Raw genomic sequence first — 23,043 nt, forward strand, 5'->3', positions numbered from 1 at the left:
ACTTTTAAATTATTGTCCAGTGGATTCAAAATAAAGGCCTTTTCTTTTAATTTAATTTCCTCTTCTAACTGATTACGTTTTTGCATTTGTTTACGCCTATAAACATTATTCATATGAATCAGGGCACCTCTCATATATGCTTTACTTGCATCCCAAACCATTGAAATCGAGGTGTCTTTATACATATTCAATAAAAAAAATTCTTTCATTAATCTTTACATTTTTGCACATTTCCCTCATATCTAAATAAATTTTCATTTAATCTTCAAGTCCTTTTGCTCCCGTCTCCAACCCATAATTCCATCCATACCAGACTATGATCTGATAATGTTCTAGGAAAAATCTTAATATTCTTCACCCTAGAAAAGAAGTCATTTGTTATTAAAAAAAATCAATTCTAGAATGAGATTGATGTCTGTCCGAGAAAAAAGTAAAGTCTCTTTCTTCTATATTTCGTTCTCTCCAAATGTCTCTTAATTCCAGATCATCCTTCAAATCAAAAAAAGTTTTAGGCAATATAGAATAACTTGAAGCTTTAAAGGAACCTTTCTTATCTTTACTAGAGTCTAACACTCCATTCCAATCCCCCATCATAATAACTGATTTGTAATCCAGTTGATTTATTTTTTGATGTATCAACTTATAAAACTGTTTCTGTTGTTGATTTGGACCATATAATCCAATAATAAGACATCTTCTTTCATTCAAGACTAGTTCAATAAACACATATCTACCATCCGGATCAGAATCTATCAATTTAGGCATAAAATCTTGTCTCACATAAATAGCTACCCCGCATTTTTTCTGCGGAGCAGATGCTATAAAATGTGTACCCAGCCGTAAATTAATCAAATACTTTTGATCCTTTGTAGAAATATGAGTTTCTTGTAAGCACACAACATCATTCTTGTGTTGTTTCAAATAATGAAAAATCTTCTTTCTTTTCTGTGGTGAATTCAAGCCATTAACATTCCATGTCAGAAACTTTGCCATTTTTAGTGGCAGAGAGCCTCTGGAACACTCCTTGAAGATCAGCTGTCACCGATCTCTTCGGTCTTGCACCTCCCACTGGCTCTGAAGTAACTTGATACACTGTAGGTACAACATCAACTTTTTGCTGTTCTTTTTCCTTACGTCTGTGGGCTTCATGGGTCATTCTCTGTACCTTCGGATCATCTTTCATCTCAATAGACTGCTGCTTAAATCTCTCCTGTAAGTCTGTAGCACCTGAGGATGTAGCTCCTTCAACCATTTGTTCCTCAAGCGTTCCTTCCTTTCTAGTAGCTCGTGGAGATGATGGTGAACCTGCTTTCAGAACTGAAGTATAAAAATCTCTTGCTTTTAAAATTGAGTTCAATCTGTAACGTGTACCCATATAATTCACAAGTACACTAACAGGTATATCCCATCTGAATTGTATTTGTCGCTTTTTCAATTCTTCAACCAAAAAGGCAAAATCCTTCCTTCTCCTCAATATTTTAGGTGGAATTTCCTTTAAAATTATAACATCTTGTGCTGCAACTTGGAATCTCTGCTTGTAAAAGGCTTGGATGATTTCATTTCGAATTGATCTTCTAGAAAAATAAATTACAACATCTCTTGGTAGGTTTCTCTGTCTTGCTACCCATGAATTGACCCTAAAAAATTTCTCTATTTCTTTCATAATTTCTTCAGGATCACAAGACAAAACCAAAGCCAAATCTGCTGCAATCTCCTCCTTCAAATTTTCTTGGGCATTCTCCTTCAATCCCCTTATTCTCAAGGCATATTCCATATCTCTATATTGTGACATAATAACTTCATTCTGAGTTGAATCCACATTTTCCTCCACTTTTCCAAGTCTATAATCCAATCTCTCCACATTTTCTTCCACCTCCTCCACCCATGCCTCTATACGTTCTGCATGAAATGCCAAACCCTGCACAGCCAACAATATGTCCTCTCTCATCTCAGCATTTTTCCTTTCAAAAAGCTCCTCTGTCTCTATTTTAATCTGTTTTACTGCATTCGTTATGGCATCCTGTAAATCTTTAAGTGTAATTGCAGCAGCTGGGGGAGAAGGTGGAGGGGTCTTAAGTCTCTGCTGTTGCGTTGTTTGAACAACTGGAGAGGAAATTGAGCCTTTCAAAGAAGCAGAAGTTCCTGCGCGTTTTGAAGCCATTTTTACTTCCGGTGGCATCGCCGTGTCGATGCCGGCTTTCTTTTAAGCCGTCTGCCTCGGGGCTGTGTGAAAGCTGCAGGAACAGCGCTCAACAGCTGTTCCGCGGCTCGAAGCCTATCTCCCTGGGCATAGGGGAGACGGTGAGATTTTTCCGGATAGAGGTTGAGTTCCCTTGTCCTCTTTTTGGAGGACAAAGGTGAGAACTCCCTCGGAGTCCGGTCTTGGGATGCCTTTGTTCTCAGGAACAAAGCCAGACGCTGCTACCACTTCTGCCAATTTAAGAGACTGTAAGTAAATTTACAAGCAGACGGAGCTGACCAGGAGGACTGGAAAATTGGATTAATTGTGACTTTAACTCAGATAAAAAAGTGTCTTCTTCAATTGTTATTTGAATTATAAGAATTTAGAAAAGATGGCTGCGGAAGGGAGTTTCCCTGTTTGATCCTTATGAGACTTTTGTTTTTACTTGGCAAAGAAAAGACGGATGAAACAATGTATCAGTCTTTCTGTCAATCTTAGTTAAGAGCAAGCTTTCTATTCCTTTTCTATTTTTGCTCCAAATAAATAATAACTGTTGCTTTTTTGAAATTAAAAGAGACTTATAAGATGTGATAAAGGGGAAAAAGAATTAAAACCAATTTTTTTATCTCAAATCATTACAATATCTTATGTTCAAAATACATATTCTATCCATTTAAATATATTCTATTTTAGATCTCATGTATAGATCAAAACCCCAATCCCTTTCAGTCTTATTCTAGCTTTTTTCCTCTGCCAAATCATCTTTCGTATCTTCGCTTTTAATTCATCAAAAGGATCTCCTTGTATTGTTGTAACTATTGTTTGATATTGATAAGGGCGTTCAGTTGCTGTTTTCTTAAGAGGGCTAGCTGATTTAACAGGTCGTCTCTTTATTTTTCCAGTTCGATGCAGTTGTCCCGAAGTATTTATCTTGTCTTTCATCTGTTTTTCTTCTTTATCTTCAAATTCCTTCTGGTTTATAAGAAAAGTCCTTTCCTTGTTCTCTATTATCAGTTTCCTCTCTGTGTTTTCCACTGTTTGTATTTGTTGAGTGTCTAAGTCTTCTGTCATAACATTTGGTTGTTTCCCCTTCTTTATAGAATTCTGTATAGATGATTCTTTAGTTGAAGTCATAGTTTGAACTTGCATACGGAGAGTTTGGATAATTGCTTTTAACATATAAAGAATTTGTTCCTGTACTTCCTCTGTGGGAGAAATCCATTCCTGTTCTTCTTCCATTGTCGTGTATTAAACTAAACAAAAAACTTACAATCAGAAAGTCCACCAAGTAAAAAGCTGAGCTGAGTTTCTTGCAGATGGTGCTTCAAGGTTGCTTTATATCTTATCTGTTTTCAAGGCTGTCAACAAGTCTCTCTTAAAGAATAGCAGGTTACAGTCTCAAATTTAGCCAGCAAATGTCATCTCAGAGTTAGTTAGATCTTTTCAGTTTTCTTTTCCCCCTCTATTTTAAGGGGGAGAAAAAGAACCCAAATGTTCAATAATAGTTAAAGTAAAAATCAGAGAAGAAAAAAAAATAGAGAGTAGAAAGTTACAAGTCTTATAATCCACCAGTTTTAGAAAATAGAATTCCAATTAGGATCCCAGTATTTTTCCAACGTTTTAGACTTCCAAGTGGTTGATAGCCACTGTTTCTGGAGGGAGGGCTAAAATCCCCCTTCCCTCACCACAGGGGGGAAAGTACTTTAGCAGCTTATGCAGGTAATTAAGTAATTAGGATGTAAGAGAGGCAGATCTCACCCAATCCTTTCCACGCTGCTTTGAAGTTGCCAGATGTCAATGTGACTTTGGCTGTTAGCAGCCTAGGGACGAGTCATATTTCTATGGCCGGTCCTTTTGTCCGCCGGTTTGGAGGAATTGCCAGGTCTGACAGGAGAGTTGCTGCTCTCCTGCGATCCAGCAAAAGCCCCTCCTTGCTGGTCGCCTCTTCGGGGCGATTTTTGGCCCTTTTCAGGGCCCCTCAGCGATGCAAAACTGAATGGGGGAGAGAGAGCAGATCTCCCAGCTGTCCATGGTGGCTGCGTGACGAAACCGGAAGCCCTGAAAGAGAAGAATTAAAGGTTTCCATTAAATGATGGTTATGAAATTGACTAGAGTGGTGGCATTCTCTTGAGAAATTAATGGAAACCAGCCTAGCTTGTATTCAGTATTAAGCTTAGCTGTAATCCTTTAGCCTTCAGGCAGCTTAAAAATGTTAAAAATAAATGAATGCAGGAATGATAACCATTTTTAAAGATACATTTCTCTATTATTAGGAGCAAGGGAGCAAGAAATTATGAGTTGATGAAATGTGAGCATGGGGGGGGAGGCTAAGTAAGCAGGGAGTGGCAAAAGAGCAGGGTGGAGCAAGGAAAGAGCAGGATGTTGGACCCTTCAGAGCATTGAAAAAAGCAGATGTTTGGTGGCCACATGGGAAGATAAATCAGAAGGAACTGGAATAGAAGAAATATACCTTGATTCATCTCATGCTTTCTTCAGTCCTGATTCCTCATGAAAATTGGCTGCTGAGAGTTGGGAGACCTTTTACAATAGCTTGAAAGTTAAGCAGAATTGCCAGGGTGCTGTCTCTGCTGTAGCCACCATTCAGAATATCCTGCTTGTAATTCTACTGAGAGATTTTGTGGATAAGAAGAATAACATCAAATAAAACCAGTAATAATGAAATCACTAAAACACCAGATTAAAACGATGATAGGCATTTTTTTCCAAACAATGAGGGAAAGGGATGGATTTCTTCATTCATCCAAAGCATAACAAACATTGTTCTTGGTGAACATAATGTCAACTCCATTTTGGAGAAATGCCATTTTTTGATAGAAAGACAACTGTTCTAGTTACACTAAAGAAAGAAAATACAGTAGAACTGAAAAAAAAGTGTATGGGATCTTTCATAAGACTACATTTCTAGAAAAATTTTCCTAACTTGGGGAGAGATAACTCCTAAAGAGGGATCTCTGCAGACAATCTTAATTAGCAGTCCCCCAAAAAGGCTAATCCTGCAGTCAGTCCTACACAGAGAACACAGCTTTTCTTCTAAATTATCCCTGAGATGCAGATTTGATTCAGTTGTCATTTGCTGTAGGAGAAAGAGGTCCAATCATTAACCAGTGACTACAAGTCACAGCTTCTAGATCAGGGGTGTCAAACTGCCGGCCTGTGGGCCGGATGCATCATGTCGAAACTGCGCCCACCCCATTGCCGGCAATGGAAAAAATGTCACGATACGTCGCGACACGTCACGTGACATTGCGAGTTTGACACCCCTGTTCTAGACCCATCTTAACTACAAGACAGACTGGCCAAAGAGGTGAACTTTTTCTCTTTCTCTCTTCTCAAATCCCATGTTCTCAAGCATAAAAAGTCTCACTTCACAATCCCATATATAAAAATTCTTTTATGAAGTCATTCACTCAATCAGAATAGAGCTGGAAAGGACCTTGGATGTCTTCTAGTCCAACCACCAGCTCAAGCATAAGACCCTATCCCATTTCAGACAAGTGACTGTCTAGTCTCTTCTTAAAAATCTCCAGTGATGGAGTGCCCATGATTTCTGGAGGCAAGCTGTTCCACTGGTTAATTGTTCTCACTGTTAGGAAGTTTCTCCTTAATTCCATGTTGCTTCTCTCCTTGATTAGTTTCCATCCATCCTACATATAAGTGCTTTGGTAAATAAGTTGACTCCCTCCTTTTTGTGGCAACCTCTCAAATACTGAAATTCTGCTATCATGTCACTTCTAGTCCTTCTTTTATCTAGACTAGCCAAACCCAAATCCTGCAACCATTCTTCATGTGTTTTAGTCTCTAGGCCTTTAATCATCTTAGTTACTCTTTTTTGCACTTTTTCTAAAGTCTCAACTTTTTTTTGTAATATGGTGACCAAAACTGGATTCAGTATTCCAAGTGTGATCTTACTACAGTGAGGGAAAAATTATTTGATCCCCTGCTGATTTTGTACGTTTGCCCACTGACAAAGAAATAATCAGTCTATAATTGTAAGGGTAGGTTTCTTTTAACAGTGAGAGACAGAATAACAATAAAAAAATCCAGAAAAATGCATTTCAAAAAAGTTACAAATTGATTTGCATTTTAATGAGTGAAATAAGTATTTGATTCCCTATCAATCAGCAAGATTTCTGGCTCCCAAACTTCTTTTATACAGGTAACGAGCTGAGATTAGGAGCACTCTCTTAAAGGGAGTGCTCTTAATCTCAGCTTGTTAACTGTATAAAAGACACCTTCCACAAAAGCAATCAATCAATCAGAATCCAAACTCTCCACCATGGCCAAGACCAAAGAGCTGTCCAAGGATGTCAGAGACAGGATTGTAGATCTACACAAGGCTGGAATGGGCTACAAGACTATCGCCAAGCAGCTTGGTGAGAAGGTGACAACAGTTGGTGCGATTATTTGCAAATGGAAGAAACACAAAATAACTGTCAATTTCCCTCGGTCTGGGGCTCCATGCAAGATATCAGCTCATGGAGTTTCAATGATCATGAGAATGGTGAGGAATCATCCCAGAACTACACAGGAGGATATTGTCAATGATCTTAAGGGAGCTGGGACCATAGTCACCCAGAAAACAATTGGTAACACACTACGCTGTGAAGGACTGTAATCCTGCAGCACCTGCAAGGTTCCCCTGCTCAAGAAAGCACATGTACAGGCCCATCTGAAGTTTGCCAGTGAACATCTGAATGATTCAGAGGAGAACTGGGTGAAAGTGTTGTGGTCAGATGAGATCAAAATCAAGCTCTTTGGCATCAACACAACTTACTGTATTTGGAGGAGGAGAAATGCTGCCAATGACCCCAAGAGCACCATCCCCACCGTCAAGCATGGAGGTGGAAACATTATGCTTTGGGGATGTTTTTCTGCTAAGGGGCAGGACAACTACACCGCATCAAAGGGATGATATACAGGGCCATGTACCATCAAATATTGGGTGAGAAACTCCTTCCCTCAGCCAGGGCATTGAAAATGGGTCATGGATGGGTATTCCAGCATGGCAATGATCCAAAACACACTGCCAAGGCAACAAAGGAGTGGCTCAAGAAGAAGCACTTTAAGGTCCTAGAGTGGCCTAGCCAGCCTCCAGACCTTAATCCCATAGAAAATCTGTGGAGGGAGCTGAAGGTTCAAGCTGCCAAACATCAACCTCAAAACCTTAATGACTTGGAGAGGATCTGCAAAGAAGAGTGGGATAAAATCCCTCCTCAGATGTGTGCACATACCGCTGTCACATACTGCTGGTTCACATTTAAGTGATCGTGCACCAGGACTCCAAGATCCTTCTCACAGTCACTGTTTTTGAGCCAGATTTCGCCTAATCTGTTCTTGTAGCTTTGATTTTTCCTGCCTAAGTGTAAAACCTTACTTTTCTCTGCATAAAATTTCATTTTGTTAGGTAGAGCCCATTGTTCAAGTCTGTCAGGATCTTTTTGGATCCTGAGCTTGTCTTCTCGGATGTTGGCTATTCTTGCCAGCTTAGTGTCATCTGCAAATTTGATGAGTTCCGCTTTTATTCCCTCAAAGTCATTTATGAAGATATTGAAGAGTACTAAGACGGAACCCTGTGGCACCCCACTGCTTACTTCCCTCCATGTAGATGTAGTACCATTAAGGACAACTCATTGAATATGGTTTGTCAGCCAGTTACAAATCCATCTGGTGGTGATGCTGTTTACCCCACATTTTTCTAGATCAAAGTTGTGATCTACTTTGTTGAATGCCTTGCTGAAATCTAAATATACTATGTCCACAGCATTTTGCTGGTCTACTAATTTAGTCACTTTGTCACAGAATGAAATAAGATTGGTTTGGCATGATCTGTTTTTAAGAAATCCATGCTGGCTTTTAGTTATAACTTTATTTGTTTGTAGATATTTGCAGATCTGTTTTTTGATTGTCTTTTCCAGTATCTTCCCAGGTATTGATGTTAGGCTGATTGGTCTGTAGATTCCTGGGTTTGTTTGTTTTTTCTTTTTTGAAGATGGGAACCACATCACTCTTTTCCAATCCTCAGGTAATTTCCCAGTGTTCCAGGATTTTTGAAAGATATAAGTACAATGGTTCTGAGATAACGTCTGCCAGCTCCTTCAGAATTCTGGGATGTAGGAGATTTCCGGTGACGTCACTGAAGTTAGACCCGGGGAAAGACTCTCCGCTCCCCGGGTCCGATTTTCATCTGCTGGTGAGCCCATTTGGGCCAAATGCCGCCCCGGAGAGGTGGCCACCAAAGGGCAAAACTTTGGGGACCATGGGCCGGCAATAGCCAGCTCATTGAAGCCAAAGCAGCCCCTGGAATCAGCGGAAGAAAGGCGGACCACGTTCATGCAATCCGTCATTAACAGCTGATCATCGGAGACGGAGAAAGCAGCGTAGATTGACAGCAAGCAGCTGAGCCGGGTGAGAACACTCTCTTCTTTCCTGGTGAAAGTGGATTTTTTTTGCTAAATAGCCTGCTTGTAGTCTGAGAGCGGAGTTTTTAGGAAGGGGTGTAGTTTTCCTCCCCCCCCATATACAAGCCGTGGTTTAAGCTATTCTGCATTTTAAAAACAAACGCTCAACACAGTAAAGCTGTCTGAGACTTAATAGAAACTTGGGAAGCTTGCTTCTTTTATGGACACCTTTTTTCTCTGCTTTAAGTTGGAAAGCCACTGCAATTTTACTTGTTACTTTTAAAACTCTACAAACTTTTTCTCTCCTCTGGACTTCTTTCTTTTTTTTCTATCTAAGTGCAGGGAATGGATACATTGTATCCCTTGGTAGTTACATTGAAAACTTTTTTTTTCTCTTTGTCTGGTGTTTATTCAGACTAGAAGCTTGGCTGTATGCCCAGACATGCTTATCTAAGACCTTGAAGCTTGTTGAAAAAGAAAAAGGAAGCTTTTTTCCTGCTTTGGCTTGGCTGTACAACACAGACTATTCATTTTAGATACGTGATATTTTGAGTCATCTCTCTCCTTGGATTATAAACATCCTGCCAAGAAGAATTGAATACCAAGGAACTTTTTTTCTTTTTTTTTCTCTTTTCTTTTTTTCCTTTTCTTTGAACAGAACCTGGTGGATTATAAATTCGATATCTTTCTCCTTTGCTTTTTGTTTTTTCCTATTTCCTTTTTTCCCCTTTTTTGAATCTTTTCTTGAATATTCCTTTTTTAGTGGGAGAGTTTTTCTCCTCCTTTTTTTACTATTACTGTTTTTGTTCCTTTTTCTCTTGCTTTTTCCTTCTCAACATTTTTTAGCTTTTTTTGGAACTACTTTTTCCTCTTCAACTTTTTTTTGTGGTTTCCCCTCCTAGCAATAGGAGCTTACTGGAGTACAATTGGCCATTGGGCCATCTGGTGGATTACAATATAAGATATTAACTTAAAGATGAGTGCTTCAAACTTGACTAAACTTGGGAGAAAAGGATCTGCTCCTGCCTCGACTTCTGCGAGTCCAGTCTACCAAAAATCAATCACAACAGTGTTACAGCAAGAAAAAATGGATGCCCAACAAAAGAACACCCAGGCGATACTACAGACAGTTGCAGCTAAGGCAGCGTCCTCGACTAAAAATTAGGAAGATTTGAAAAATGATCTCGATTATATGAATCAAAAAATTGAAAGCTTCTAACAGGTGATTATAGATACTCAACAAAGGATCCAAAAGATAGAAGACAAATCAGTGGAAGTTGATCAGAAATTAGAATGCTTAAAAGATGAGAATCAAAGATTGGTCCAAACAAATGCGGAACTGGAAGACACTCTGGTGGTGATAGAGATGGAAAGAGCATCATACTTCTTAAGATTTCAAAACATAATAGAAGATAAGGATGAGAATCTTTTAGACTTGATAACTGAGCTACTTGCAGATCTTTTAGGAATGGGAAAGGCCCAAATGGAAGGAGAATTAGACCAGGTCTTTAGAGTCAATTCAAGCTATGCCAGAAGAAACAGAGTTCCCAGGGAAGTTCATGTTAGATTTCTTAAAAGATCTACACGAGATGAGATTTTGAGAAAAGTAAGAGATCAACTGCTAAAATATAAAGAAAAAGATGTAGCAGTGCTCAAGCAAATTCCCAGAAGGATAAGAGAGGCTTGAAGAGATTACCAGTTTTTAACCAGGAAATTGCTTGACAAAGGAGTGAACTTTAGATGCTTGGTCTCAGAAGGGATATTAATTTTCTGGGATTCGAAAAGATACAGATTGGACACCCTGCTCAAAGCAGCGGAATTTTTTGACAACCACAGAACCTTTTGGGAAAAAGGGGATCTTGAACCTAAGAAGCAAGAGGAAACGGATGCTGCAGGAGCACCTAAACAAGTAGAGGAGGAAGAAGTTAAAAAGATTTACTCAGAGGAAGGAGCAAGACCAAGAGACCAGAGACAGATAAGATCGCCTAGAAGATTGAGATCCAGATATATATTGACCCTATCCCTCCCCTAATCTTATAAAACTTAATAAAATATTGTATATAAAAAAAGAAATTCTGGGATGTAAACCATCAGGTCCCGGTGATTTATATTCATCAAGGTCAGATAAGTGTTCTCTAACCATTTTCTTGCTTATTTTAATTTTTATTTCTAGTCTGTCTTTTACAATTATGTTTTTGGTAGGTTGGGTTATAGTTTCTTTTTGTGTGAAGACTGATGCAAAGAATGAGTTAAGCAGCTCTGCTTTCTCTCTAGAGCTTGTTACTTCCTTGCCATCTTCTCTCTTTAGTGTACTTACTGTTTCCTTGATTTTTTTCCTGTTATTTATATGTTGAAAGAAACTTTTTTTTATTATCTTTGAGTTTTGTTGCATGTCTTTGTTCATTCTGAACCATTGGTTTCCTGACGTCATCTTTGCAGATTCTGCCTTAGCTGATATTTTGCCTTAGCTATATGTCCCTCTTTCTATTTTTTGTACTTGTCCTTTTTGTCTTTCAGTTTATCAGAGAGATCTTTGTTCAAACATACTGGTTTCTTCTTGGATTTCTTGTTTTTCTTTTTCAGTGATATTGTGCTGGACTGGGCTTTTGTGAACATATTTTTCAGAGTTTCCCATGCTTTTTGAGTTGTTTTTCCCTTTAGGATTTTCATCCATGGAATCTCTCTTAGGCTCTCTCTGAGTTTGTTAAAATCAGATCTTTTAAAGTTTAAGACACTGGTTGGATTATGTTCTATTGCTTGTGTTTGCATTATATTGAATTCCAGTATGACATGGTCACTCTCGCCCATGGTTCTGGCAACTTCAACTCCCTCTAACACTTCTTTATTAATAAGAATTGGGTCCAATATAGCTTTTCCTCTAGTTCCCTCCTCTATCTTTTGGATGACAAAGTTTTCAGTTAAATTGGCTAGGAATCTGTTTAATCTCCCACTTGCTGCAGAGTTTGTCTCCTAGTTGATATCAGGGTAGTTAAAAGTTTCCCATTATTACTGTGGTATATTTCCTACATACATTTGTTAGTTGTTTAGCAAAAAGTTCATCTATTTCTTCTAATTGATAGGGTGCCCTGTATTATAAGCCTATAGCACTGTCATTCTTTTTTTCCTATTATATTGACCCATATGGGGTCTAGGAGGTTTTAATCCTTGGTTTTGTGGATTTTTGTAGAGATGTAGTGATCTTTTATATATAATGAAATTCCTCCTCCTCTTTTGTTAGGTCTGTTTCTTTTGAATTGTTTGTATCCTTCCATCAGTACATTCCAGTAATGAGTTTCATCCCATCATGTTTCAATAATGGCAATTATATCGTATTTGTCAAGGTAATTATAATTTAGTAGCTGACCGGCAGAGATGATATACAGAGAGTGAGTCAGCAAAGTATTTTGGGGGTAGTATACATTTAAGAGACAGTCTCAGAGGGAAATGACAGTTGGAATCTTTAACTCTCGTGAACCGTTTGTACATAACTGACTGCCTTGTATTCTGTATGCTCCCTGAATGTTGTTGTTTCATGTTGTATATTAAACCACAGTTCTTTTGATAAACCACTGTTAGATGTTTATGCTCCTGTATTATCACATAAAGAAAAACAAGTAAAAGGCTGCGATAATTTATATTTATAAACAACAGGTTATGGGCCCAGTTTGAAGAAAAGTCCAATGTGAAGGAAAGCCCAGAGTGAAGGAAAGCCAAGAGAAAACAAGTGAGAACCTGACCAGTGTCAGAGGAACTGGGCATTGTGGTTTTGAGTCTGGTTTGTGGTTATACAAGGTAGAAGTCAAAAAATGACCTCTGTCGGTGTTATGGGTGGAGGTTTTGTGGTATCTTGGCTGAATAAAACAAACTCTTGGAGTTTAAAAATGGAAATGTATCTATGAAGAGAGGAGCTATCGGTAATAGTTACTAATCCTCCAACAGAACTGGATGAAGGGAACTAAAGAAAAAATGTGAAGGTATTAGCTAACATTATCCTGAGTTTGGAGGATAACCAACTGATACACGTAAGAGGTCTCCAATCTGCAAAAGAGTGCTGGGAGATTTTGTGCAGTGTGTATGTAAGAGAGACTGTGGGCAGCAAAGTAATGTTGACAAGGAGACTGTATAAAGCACAACTTAAACAGGGAGAGAGCATGTCTAAGCATTTGCAGGACATGAGAAAAACATTCCTAGAATTAGAAGAAAGAGGAATGACCTTTACTGAGGCACACAAAGTATACATGATACTCAGTTCATTGGACAATTCATGGGACATTCTAGTAACAAGTTTAGAATCCATGAATGAACAGAATTTAACTATGAGATATTTAACTGGCCGGTTACTGGAGGAAGAACAGAAACGGTTGGATAGGCACCAAAGAAAGAAAGGAGAAAATGCCCAAACCAGACCTATGACAGCAACATCAGAGAAAGAAAAAAGAGGAGCTGAGACCATTTGCACTGTAAAACATTGCTATGCTTGTGGCTCTACAGAACATCTCCAAAGACGCTGTCCAGAAAGGAAAAACAGAGGTATAGCAAGACAAGGACATATAACTACGCAACCAACCAAAGATGGGACATTATTTACCCTGGCAGCAAAGAAGAAAAACACGTGCAACAAGTGGCTTCTAGACAGTGAGGCAAGCCAGCATGTTGCAGCAAACCCACATGCATTTATTGGTTTAAGACCAACTAACCAGGATTTTGTCAGCCTGGCTAATGGACAATGGTCGGCAGTTAAAGGGGAAGGAGATGTCTATGTACCTGAACTAGGGGTAACATTGAAAAAGGTGTTATATGTGCCAGACATAGACCATAATTTACTAAGTGTTGCATGTCTAGATAACGAGGGATATGAAGTAATGTTTGCTAGAGGGCAATATACTATCAAGAAAGATGGGAGGATTTGTGCATGGGGCATTAGACAGAATGGTTTATACATATTAGGAGAACAGAAGGATGTTTGTGCACTGACAAACTCTGACAAACACACCCCACATATGATAATTGTGTGCATCTAATGCATAGGAGGTTAGGTGATGCCAGCTTTAGATGCTACAGAAAATGCCAGAAATAGCAGAAGGACTGAAAGTGAAGAACTGTGATGTGTACCTAGAGTGTGGCGTGTGTAAGGAGTCAAAATCTAGGGCTTATCCTGTAAGCAAGAAAAGCTTAAGAAAGACAAAGTTTTATAGTTAGTACATGCTGACTTAATAGGTGACACCATCTATTGGAGGAGCAAGGTATGATTATACCAGATATGGATTTTGTTATTTACTCAAACACAAAACAGGTATTGCAACAATTTAAACAATGGGTGACATTTGTGGAACACAGATATGGCGGTAAAGTATGCCAACTGCAGACAGATAGCAGCAGAATTTATGTCCGACAATTTTCAACGTTGGCTTAGGAGTCTAGGTATTAGACCAGGGGTGGGCAAACTTTTTGACTCGAGGGCCGCAATGGGTTCATATATTGGACCCGGGGGCCGGACCAAGAATAGATGGACGGTGTGTATGTGTGAATTAATATAAATTAAATTTACATTAAAAATGCTTGGACAAACTACCCATAGAAAAGAAATAGTACTTTGTCCAACTGAAGAACGGAAAAATTTGCCANAAATTTGCCACATAATAAATTTGCATTAGGTTTTCACATTTTTTACTTAGAAGTCTAGAAGGCACTGGTATTAAATTGTGAAAAAGGAACTGTCTTTTTTCCCTTTGTCTCATTTAAAGACAAAGATCTAAACTAAATGTTACACATCCTCATGAGTAAATGGCTATTTTTCCAAATGAAAAACAAATCTTAATTATCATAATCTAAATGAAATTTGCCCAGCAAATGCTTTATTTCAGGAAATGGTCTGTGTATGTCTCCCTGATTAAAAATCTTACATCAGCACTTTAAACTCCTTTTTAAAGAGAACTCCCCAGATACCACAGAAAGAAAATGCAAACAAATGAAAATAGCTTTATGACAGCAAAAAAAAAACCCTTAAACTGACAGCAACAATCATAGTACAAGGAAGAAAGTAAAAACATATGTAAAGATAGGTTATTACACCTCTTGCAATATTATTCAGAGGAAAGGAAATATATCGTATCCTAGCAAAAATCAAGAGGAACTTGCTTTGCCTGCCCTAAAGGGGAAACATCCTTCAGAAGTTAAAGAAAGGTCTCATCCAGTTTTACCATTATAGGACACACAAAGGAAGAAGGAACAAAATTTCCAAAGCTGGTTGCAGCAGCAGCTTCGTCTCCCCGCGGCCCCCACAAAAACCTTCGGACGGAGTGCGGAGCAGCACAGAAATATCCTCCCTCCTCCTCCTCTCCTCCTCCTCCTCCTGACACGAGTACAGTGTGCGCCGCTCCACTCTTATTGTTGCTGCGGCGTCGGCCGCGCTGGCTTGCTCCCTCCCAGCGCCCAACTTGCCGGACTGGTCACGTGAGCGGGGGAGCGCGAGTCGAGTCGGAGAAGCGGTGGGGCGAGGACCGAGGCGGAGAGAGACTAGTGTGGCTGCAGCGAGCTTCAGAGGGGGGAGCTGACCGAGACGGCTACAGGCTACAGCTTTGCAGGTTGCTTTGCCGCAGCTGCAACAAGCGGCAGCCGCACGCTTTTAGGCCGCTTTCTTTCCTTTCCTTTTCGGAAAGGAAGAGATTAGCAGCAAGGGAGGAAGGGGGTGAAGGAGGAAACAGGCTCATTCTTTTCCTTCGCTGTGCTTCGCAGAGGCTGGGCTGGTGGCAGCGGCTCTTTTTTCTAACTAAGGACAGGGCGAGGCTGCTTTGGACACTAGTTTTGGAGAAGGGAGGCNGCCCGCGGGCCGTAGTTTGCCCATTGCTGTATTAGACACAGATGAACAAACCCATATACACGAGCTCAAAATGGAGAAGCTGAAAGGAGAAATAGCGTATTACAGACTGTGAAGGACTCACTACTTGCAGATGCAGGAATGAGTAGAGAGTATTGGGGAGAAGCCATAAAAACGGCTAACTAATAAATAGATTATGGAGTTCTGCTGTGAACGAAACTCCATATTTTTTGTATTCTGTATGCTCCCTGAATGTTGTTGTTTCATGTTGTATATTAAACCACAGGTCTTTTGATAAACCACTGTTAGATGTTTATGCTCTTGTGTTATCACATGAGGAAAAACAAGTAAAAGGTTGCGATAATTTATATTTATAAACAACAGTATTTACCTTCATGTATTAGTCTTTCAAGTTCACCCTGTTTGTTCCCTAAACTTTGAGTGTTCATGTTTAGGCATTTGAGTTTAGGCATGGGTCTTGGATATGTTTCTTTTTTCAAAAAAAAAATGTTTTATTGATTTTTAACATACACATTATTTGGTAAACAGCGTGTTGTCTAGATTAGTGTTTAAAAAACAATCAATAACAATAACAATTTCTATAATTCTATAGTCCTCTTCTTCCAATAATATTCTCGTTTGCCAACCTTACCTTAATACAGTTCTTATTTAAATAAATGACAATTAAATATAGACATTTTTCTCATGTTTCTGCAAATAATAACCACATCAATATAAAGCTTCTTTTCATTGATCATCTTGATTGCCTCATCATAAATCCTGTTTACAAAATTCTTATTTAAATTTGTTTCCCCCACAATATTCAAAGCATTCTTACTGGTTAAGATTTTCTCAAAATTAGTTACACTTAAGTATTTAAGTCTTTTTTCTCATACAAGACATCACATTTTTACATATCTCATATCTTAAAGAAAAACAAGAAGAAAAAAAGACAAAACAGAGAAAACATTTTTTTTATATAAACCATCCCAACATTTTTATATTTCTCATGTCAAAAAACCAAACAAAAGAAAAAAGAAAGAAGACATACTATGTTACTTGAGGGGTTCATCCCTCTTAAACTAATCTTCATTTATATTCAAAATCTTTCTATTTCTTTAACCATATTCAAAAAAATGTTTAATTTTTAAATACTCCCTCTGGTAATTCCCATCATCTAATTTCTTAATTCTCACTTTAGCCTTTTTTTTTTGCCCAACATTTTCCCTGTTCAATATGCTTTGATGAATCAAAGAATCTTCCCATAATCTTATAAATGTTGTTGCAGGTACAAAAGGCAAAGCAGGTAAGATGTTTTTATAGGAAGGTTTTGCCCCTTCGTATTCATTGAAAATCTTTTCCTTTCTTTCTTGATTTTATTTATTATTTTTTATCTCTCAAGTTCTCGTAATTTTCCTGGCAAAATCCATTCTGCAAAATCTTTTTTCTTGTCCTCAAACTTATTTTGTAATCTTAAAGTGTAGTTTGTCTTTTCCATGTCCAGAGTTTCCTGTAATTTTTTTTCTATCTGGGTTAAGTCATTCTTCCTTGTATTGTTAAATTCCATCTTGAAATCTCCTCTGTCTCGTATTCAGTTGTGTTTTTTCTGCTCACTCTCTATTTTGATTTTCTGAGAATTTTTATGTTGTAAAGCAAACATGTCAGACACAAGGCCCGTGGGCTGGATGCAGCCTGCTATGTGGTTCCGTCTGGCCCAGGGACTTGCTCTGGAAAGAGCGAAGGACCAGCCTGCTGTACCTCGGCCCGGCCCAGGCCGACCGGGTGCTGATCTACAACCTGGTTGCGTCCATCAAAGCCAGAACGCACTCAGCGTTAAATCCATGGGGCAGCCCTGCCCTGTCCCCTGGGTGCGCGCGCAAGTGGAGTCTGGTGTCCCTGCTGGCTGTCTTGTCCCGTAGGCTGACTTCACCCAGGACGTCGGTGCTGGCCATCTCCTGTGCGCACATCCAGGGGGCGGGGCAGAGGTGGCGAGGCAGCTCCTTGCTGGTTCCAGTGGGTCTTAGGCTGACTGCATTCTGCCTTTGATGGATGCAACCTGGTTGTAGATCAGTGCCAACCCCCCCCCCCCAGCACCTCCAGCCTCACAGCCACGAGGCTTTCCTTTCACTGGCACAAACTCCCCCACGTGAGATAGCAAGACTGGCAGCAACATGGCAGTGCTGGCAATCTCTCCCCCTCCCATCACCCCTTTTTGAGTGTGGAGGAAGGAATGAGATGAGAAGGAGATAAGGAAGGAAGGAAGTGTAGCAGAGAGGGGAGTTGGGGAGGGATCGGCACTGGCTGGGAGGCTTTGCCAGAGCTCTGCAGATTCAGCAGAGAGGTTGGGAGTTCCAGTGGCTTCCGCGGTGGCTGGCAGCGGGGCGGGGCTGTTGGAGAGGGATTTTTAAAGGGGAAGAGGAGATTGACTAGGGAAAGAAGATTTTATTTTCTCTTTTCCGGAGAGACAAGCCAAAAAGAGGGAGAGCGAGGTAGGAAGTTGGCAAAAAAGCCAACTTTTTTATTCTCTCCACTGGGCCTTCTCTCCATCTCTTAGCTGGGCTGCCATTCATGATTATTTAGTTAATAAAGACTGCAATCCTTATAAATTGTTATAAATATGCAGAGGGAAAAAAGAAAAGGAAAAAACAGCCTTACAAATAGATTTGTACCTAATTCATTGGGGGGGGGGAGAGAACACTGATGCAAATAGATCTGTTTCTAATTCATGTTGCTATTCTGTCTGTGTAAGTCTGCACTATTAATGATAAGAAGAACTATGCAATCAATATTGAAGAAAATCAGTACAGCCTATATAGAGAAAACTATCTCCATGCTAAGTTGATGGGCTGACCGTTCAGCAAAACCAAAGGAAGCTGTAGACAGAACTCAGCAGAAATCACCAAATAAACTTTGCATCCAAATAAATGTTTGAATTCTAAGTTTTCTCTTTTCTCCAAGTCTAGTCTTTTCCTTCATTCACTTTTTTTTCCTGTGGGTGCAATTCTGTTGCTATTTAAGGGTTTTTTTTAAAGGCTTTTTAGTAGATTATTCAGGAGAGCCCCACTTTTGCATGCCTACCTGCATGCTTGTATTTGGTATTCCTGGTACGCCAGTTTCCCCCTGGTTTCTTAATTACTGCTCTCAGTTTTATGAGATTCTCACATTTTTAACTAATGCCACACACACCTTAAGTATGACTACGTCATATAATCTATAATTGCAATTTGCAGATGGCTAGATGGAATCTGTTCCTAAAATAATTAACATGATTGAATTAACTATCATAGTCTTTAGGAATAAATCTTAACTTACTTTATTTCAGTTTATTTGTAGTTTTTGCTGCCTGAGGATGCATTACTTCTTAAATTGTAAGACTGTCACTTAAGAATTGATTGAGATAATTTGAGATTATTTATGAATGTCCTCATTGATATCTAACCAGGAAAAAAGGTGGGAATGTGTAGCAGATTACAAATGACCAAGGAAACCACATCTTTCAATCATAAACTTTAGTTTTTTGAACCAAGGACAAAAAACTTGATGATAAATACATATTGTTTTAAAAACACACTGTTTCTTCAAGCATAGACAGGAAAATATTCAGTTTGGGACATGATGGGAGGGGTTCTCGGTGTAGAGGTGAAGGATAAGTTAGAAATTTTCATTATTTGCCAGAAATGCAGAATTCTCTGATGTTTCTCTTCTCCAATGATCATGAATTGTGATAGAGATTAACCACGAAACACAACAGCATTTACTTTGTTTAAAGAAGGCTCAGCAGAGATTATATTTCTTGAGACTTCTCAGGAAACAACAACTGAATAAAAAACTGCTGGTGGCCTTCTACCATTGCTCCATAGAGAGCATTCTAACCTAATGCATGGTTTGCTCACTGCACAGTAGCAGATAGGAAAGCACTCCAGAGGGTCATTACCATTGCCCAGAGGACTATTGGCTGCCCTCCCCCCCCCAATGAACTGTACAGTTCCCGCAGTCTTAGAAAAGCTCAAAACATTCTTAAAGACTCATCTCATTCCGGACTTTCTTTGTTTGAATTATTACCATCTGGCAGACAGAACAGGATAATAAAAAACCACAACATACATGCACACTTCAAACCCAAGAATACGCTAAGGCAGAAGCTTGTCCACCCCAAGGATAAAACATCCAGACCCAAACTGAGCAACATGGTATACGCATTACAAAACAGTGAGCCATGTGCAGTTCTGTACATTGGGGAAACAAAACAACTACTTTATAAATGCATGGCACAACATAAGAGAACAAGCCCATCAGACAAGATTGAGCAGTCCATCTGCATTTGAAAGACAAAGGCCACTCTTTTGAAGACAGCAAAATCCACATTCTGGACAGAGAGGGCTGCTGGTTTGAAAGAGGGGTCAAAGAGGCCATCTATGTCAAAATTGAACAGCCCTCTCTCAATGGAGAGGGATACAACATCATTTATCTCCGGTCTACAACACAGTCCTTTCAACAGTTCCAAGAAGGCTCCATACCCATTTGCACTACTTAGGTGACCCTGACGACACAGATAAGCCTCCAGGGACCTCAGTGACTCACTAAAAGAATGCAAGTGACCAGCTGTCTTCAAGGAGTATAAATCCTGCTATTCCCCACCATCCAGTCGGAGCTGAAGAAGCTTCTTGGATGAGAAGCGAAACATCTTCAAGAAAAACAAGAAAGTCCAGTTGCCTCGTGAAAAAAGCACCTTTTGGACAACCATGACCTGGATGATTAAGAATCTCTAAACATTTGTAAGAAATAGGATTTAGCTGTGATTATGGTTCTAGCTCAGTGATCCCCAACCTTTGTGGCTTGGCAGCCTGGCTGGGGGGAGGGGAGAGGGAAACCGGGCTATGCAAGTGGCGGGCTGGCATGCATGTGTGTGCAGCTCAACTCACACAAATGGCAGGCCAGTTTGTATATGCACCGGGCTTCTCTTTGCGCAGCCCAATTGCAAATAGGGGTTGGGGACCCCTGCTCTAGATTGGTTGAGAAACTGACTAGGAAAATGAAAGGTGGGAGAAAAATAGGTATATGAATTTCTTAAGATCTTCAGGTCCAAAGTGTCAGATCTGCCCCAGCTAGGTCACTAGGAAAGAAAGATCCTCAAGTCCATTTGGTTGAAATGATAGATTCTTTTACTAAGGATTACTGATTGCAGTGAAAGCAAGCTAGAAATAAGATTTCCCATGCAAAGTTACAAGTTTTTCCCTTTGGCCAGACCATCAGTGTCCAATGTTTTGGGAACCACTTTGATATCAGGCATGTCTTGAAACGGCTTCATATTCTTTCCCAGGTCAAGTGTTCTTGGGCATTTGGATTAGTCTGGTTTTCACACGTCTGATTTCTGTCAGTGCCAATCCCTCCCCCCTTTGCCTCCTACTTCCTCCGCTTCTTCCCCAAATGGCTGTGTGCCCTCCCCCCCATTTATGGCATGATGCCAGCAGCTTAGCAGAACAGAGCAAAGATGGCAGAGCTGATAAACGTCTTAGAGCTTATCATTCCAATTACCCCCTGCAATTATTTTATTCTTCTTTTCTAACTGATTTTTCTAATTAAAATAAATAGAAGAAACAGGCAAAATTGCAGGATTACAAATAGCAAGTAAATATCTGATCCTCAATAGCAGGAGTCAGCAATGTTTCCACTCTGGATGCCCTTCTAAAAGTAGCTAGTTTTTAGTGTTTTTACAATCTTCTAAGACTTTAAAGAAGGCATTTTTTTAAATTGGGAAATAGATGCCTTGTGAAGATCTCATGGATGCAGAGATGTACAATGCAAACCAATTGCCTGGTAAAAGGTGTGTCTGGCAATCCATTTGATCTGTTTATTTTTATTTATCGGGGGAGGGGAGTTTAGTGTCCTAAAATAGGGCTAACATTGTTTTTTGGCTAAAAGTCAATGTACATGCCTGTGAAATTCCATTCTTTCAGCGGAAGATATTCTCCAGTGGAAATGTAACGTGTAAAGCAATAACTAAGAAAGGACAGAATCTGCAAGTTGGGACTGTGTATATTGAAACTACAAAAGAAAAATGTCAAAAATCCTACTGTCAAGAGGGAATCACTTTTCACCTAGTTTCTTTCAACTTGACAACAATCGGGAGAGGGGCGGTTGAATCGCTTGGGATGGGAATTGGATGCCCAGAGTCCATCTGCAGATTGTAAGGCCCTGCTCCCCCCTTCAAGGTCACAGTATGCAGATGTTTGAACGATCCAGGCAGTTCCCATAACAAAAGGAGCATAGTTGATTGGACAATACAATGGACTGAAGGGAATGGCCAAAGGGGGAATTCAAGTTTAATTATATGGACTTTTCAGTGAGAAATTCAGAGCTGGTTTTGCTTCTTTTGTGCCAATGTAGTGTATTCAATAAAATAATACCTTTCAGGAAGAACAGTGTTCCAGGAGTTTCTTTCTTGGATTTGCTAGCTGGACAGCTGACATTAAACCATCTCTGACTTACTGCAGCCTACCAGGAGAGCTGTGATATCAGGATGTTGGCAGCCAACAAGAAAACGGATGGTGGGGTGAAGCTGGGAGAAGCCCCCCTTTGAGGGACGCCGATGGTGGCCCAAGCAGGGCCTGGGACCAGCCAAGTTGCGCATGCCCCAAGCAGAGGGCTGAGAAAGTGGAGCAATCACCAGTGCACAGAGGAGTGGTGGTGTTGGGAGCCCCTTACTCTGGGCCAAGGGGGCAGTGAGCAAGTGGTGTGAGGAAGGCAGCAGAGGCAGAGTACCCACTTGCCTCCCCCTGGGGTCACGGTGGTCCGGGAAAACAAATGGAAGGTTAGGAGAGCAGCTGAGTGGGAAGAGCTGGCAGAGTGGAGGTTTCTGTTCGCAACCTGCAGCCCCTCGCTGGAATAGCTCAGAGAGAAGTTCAGCAGTCTGTAGGTCTGGGGCTCCATCTTGCCCTGGTCAGTGACAAAGCGAACCAGGATGGGGGTTGCCAAGCAGCTGGCTGCTCTCTCCTCCCCTTTTCAGCAGCCAATGGTGTCGAGTGTGACCGGGAGGATGGGACCACACAACAAGGGGCAACAGCAGCCTCCCTCTGACTGGCTAGGGCAGGCCTCTCCACCTCCTGTGGCGACAAGAGCCCCTGCGCAGGCAGCCCACAAGTGGTGGGGCTGCCATTGGGCTACATGCTTTCCTTTGTGGGAGCTGTCACCTTGAACCTGGAGGGGGACACTGCAGAGTGGTTGGCATCTCTCTATGATGAAGGGGTCCCTGAGCTCATGAATGTGAATGCCCTCATGTAGGAGCTGCAGTACAGATTTAAGGATGCCATGGAAACCCGCCAGGCAGAGGCCAGGATCCGCTCCATTCAGCACAAGAATGGCTGGTTGCAAAATACATTTGAGAATTTCACAGCTTGGTGGCCTGCTTGAGAGAATGGCCTGAACCTCTGTTGGTTTACCAGTTCCAGGTTGGGTTGAAACAGGAGCCGTACCACAACTGCCAACCTGTGGCATACCTAATGACCTCAGGGTGTGTTACCAGCTGGCCACTAATGTGGAACTAGACCTGATGGGAGTACCGACAGATCACTGCCTGTCGGATGGCTGAAAGATGCCACGCAGCCCAAGGGGGGAAGGGTGGTACC

General features: G+C 40.4%; 1 protein-coding gene across 1 annotated transcript in view; it reads left to right on the forward strand.

Moving 5' to 3' along the window:
* The window catches only part of LOC107292928 (cytoplasmic polyadenylation element-binding protein 2-like), a 73,133-nt gene that overhangs the window by 19,443 nt on the left and 30,647 nt on the right, over positions 1-23,043 (forward strand). The window lies entirely within an intron of this gene.

Source organism: Protobothrops mucrosquamatus, unplaced genomic scaffold (genome assembly GCF_001527695.2).
Source record: "Protobothrops mucrosquamatus isolate PMUCROS unplaced genomic scaffold, P.Mucros_1.0 scaffold1451, whole genome shotgun sequence".
Classification (NCBI taxonomy): Eukaryota; Metazoa; Chordata; class Lepidosauria; order Squamata; family Viperidae; genus Protobothrops; species Protobothrops mucrosquamatus.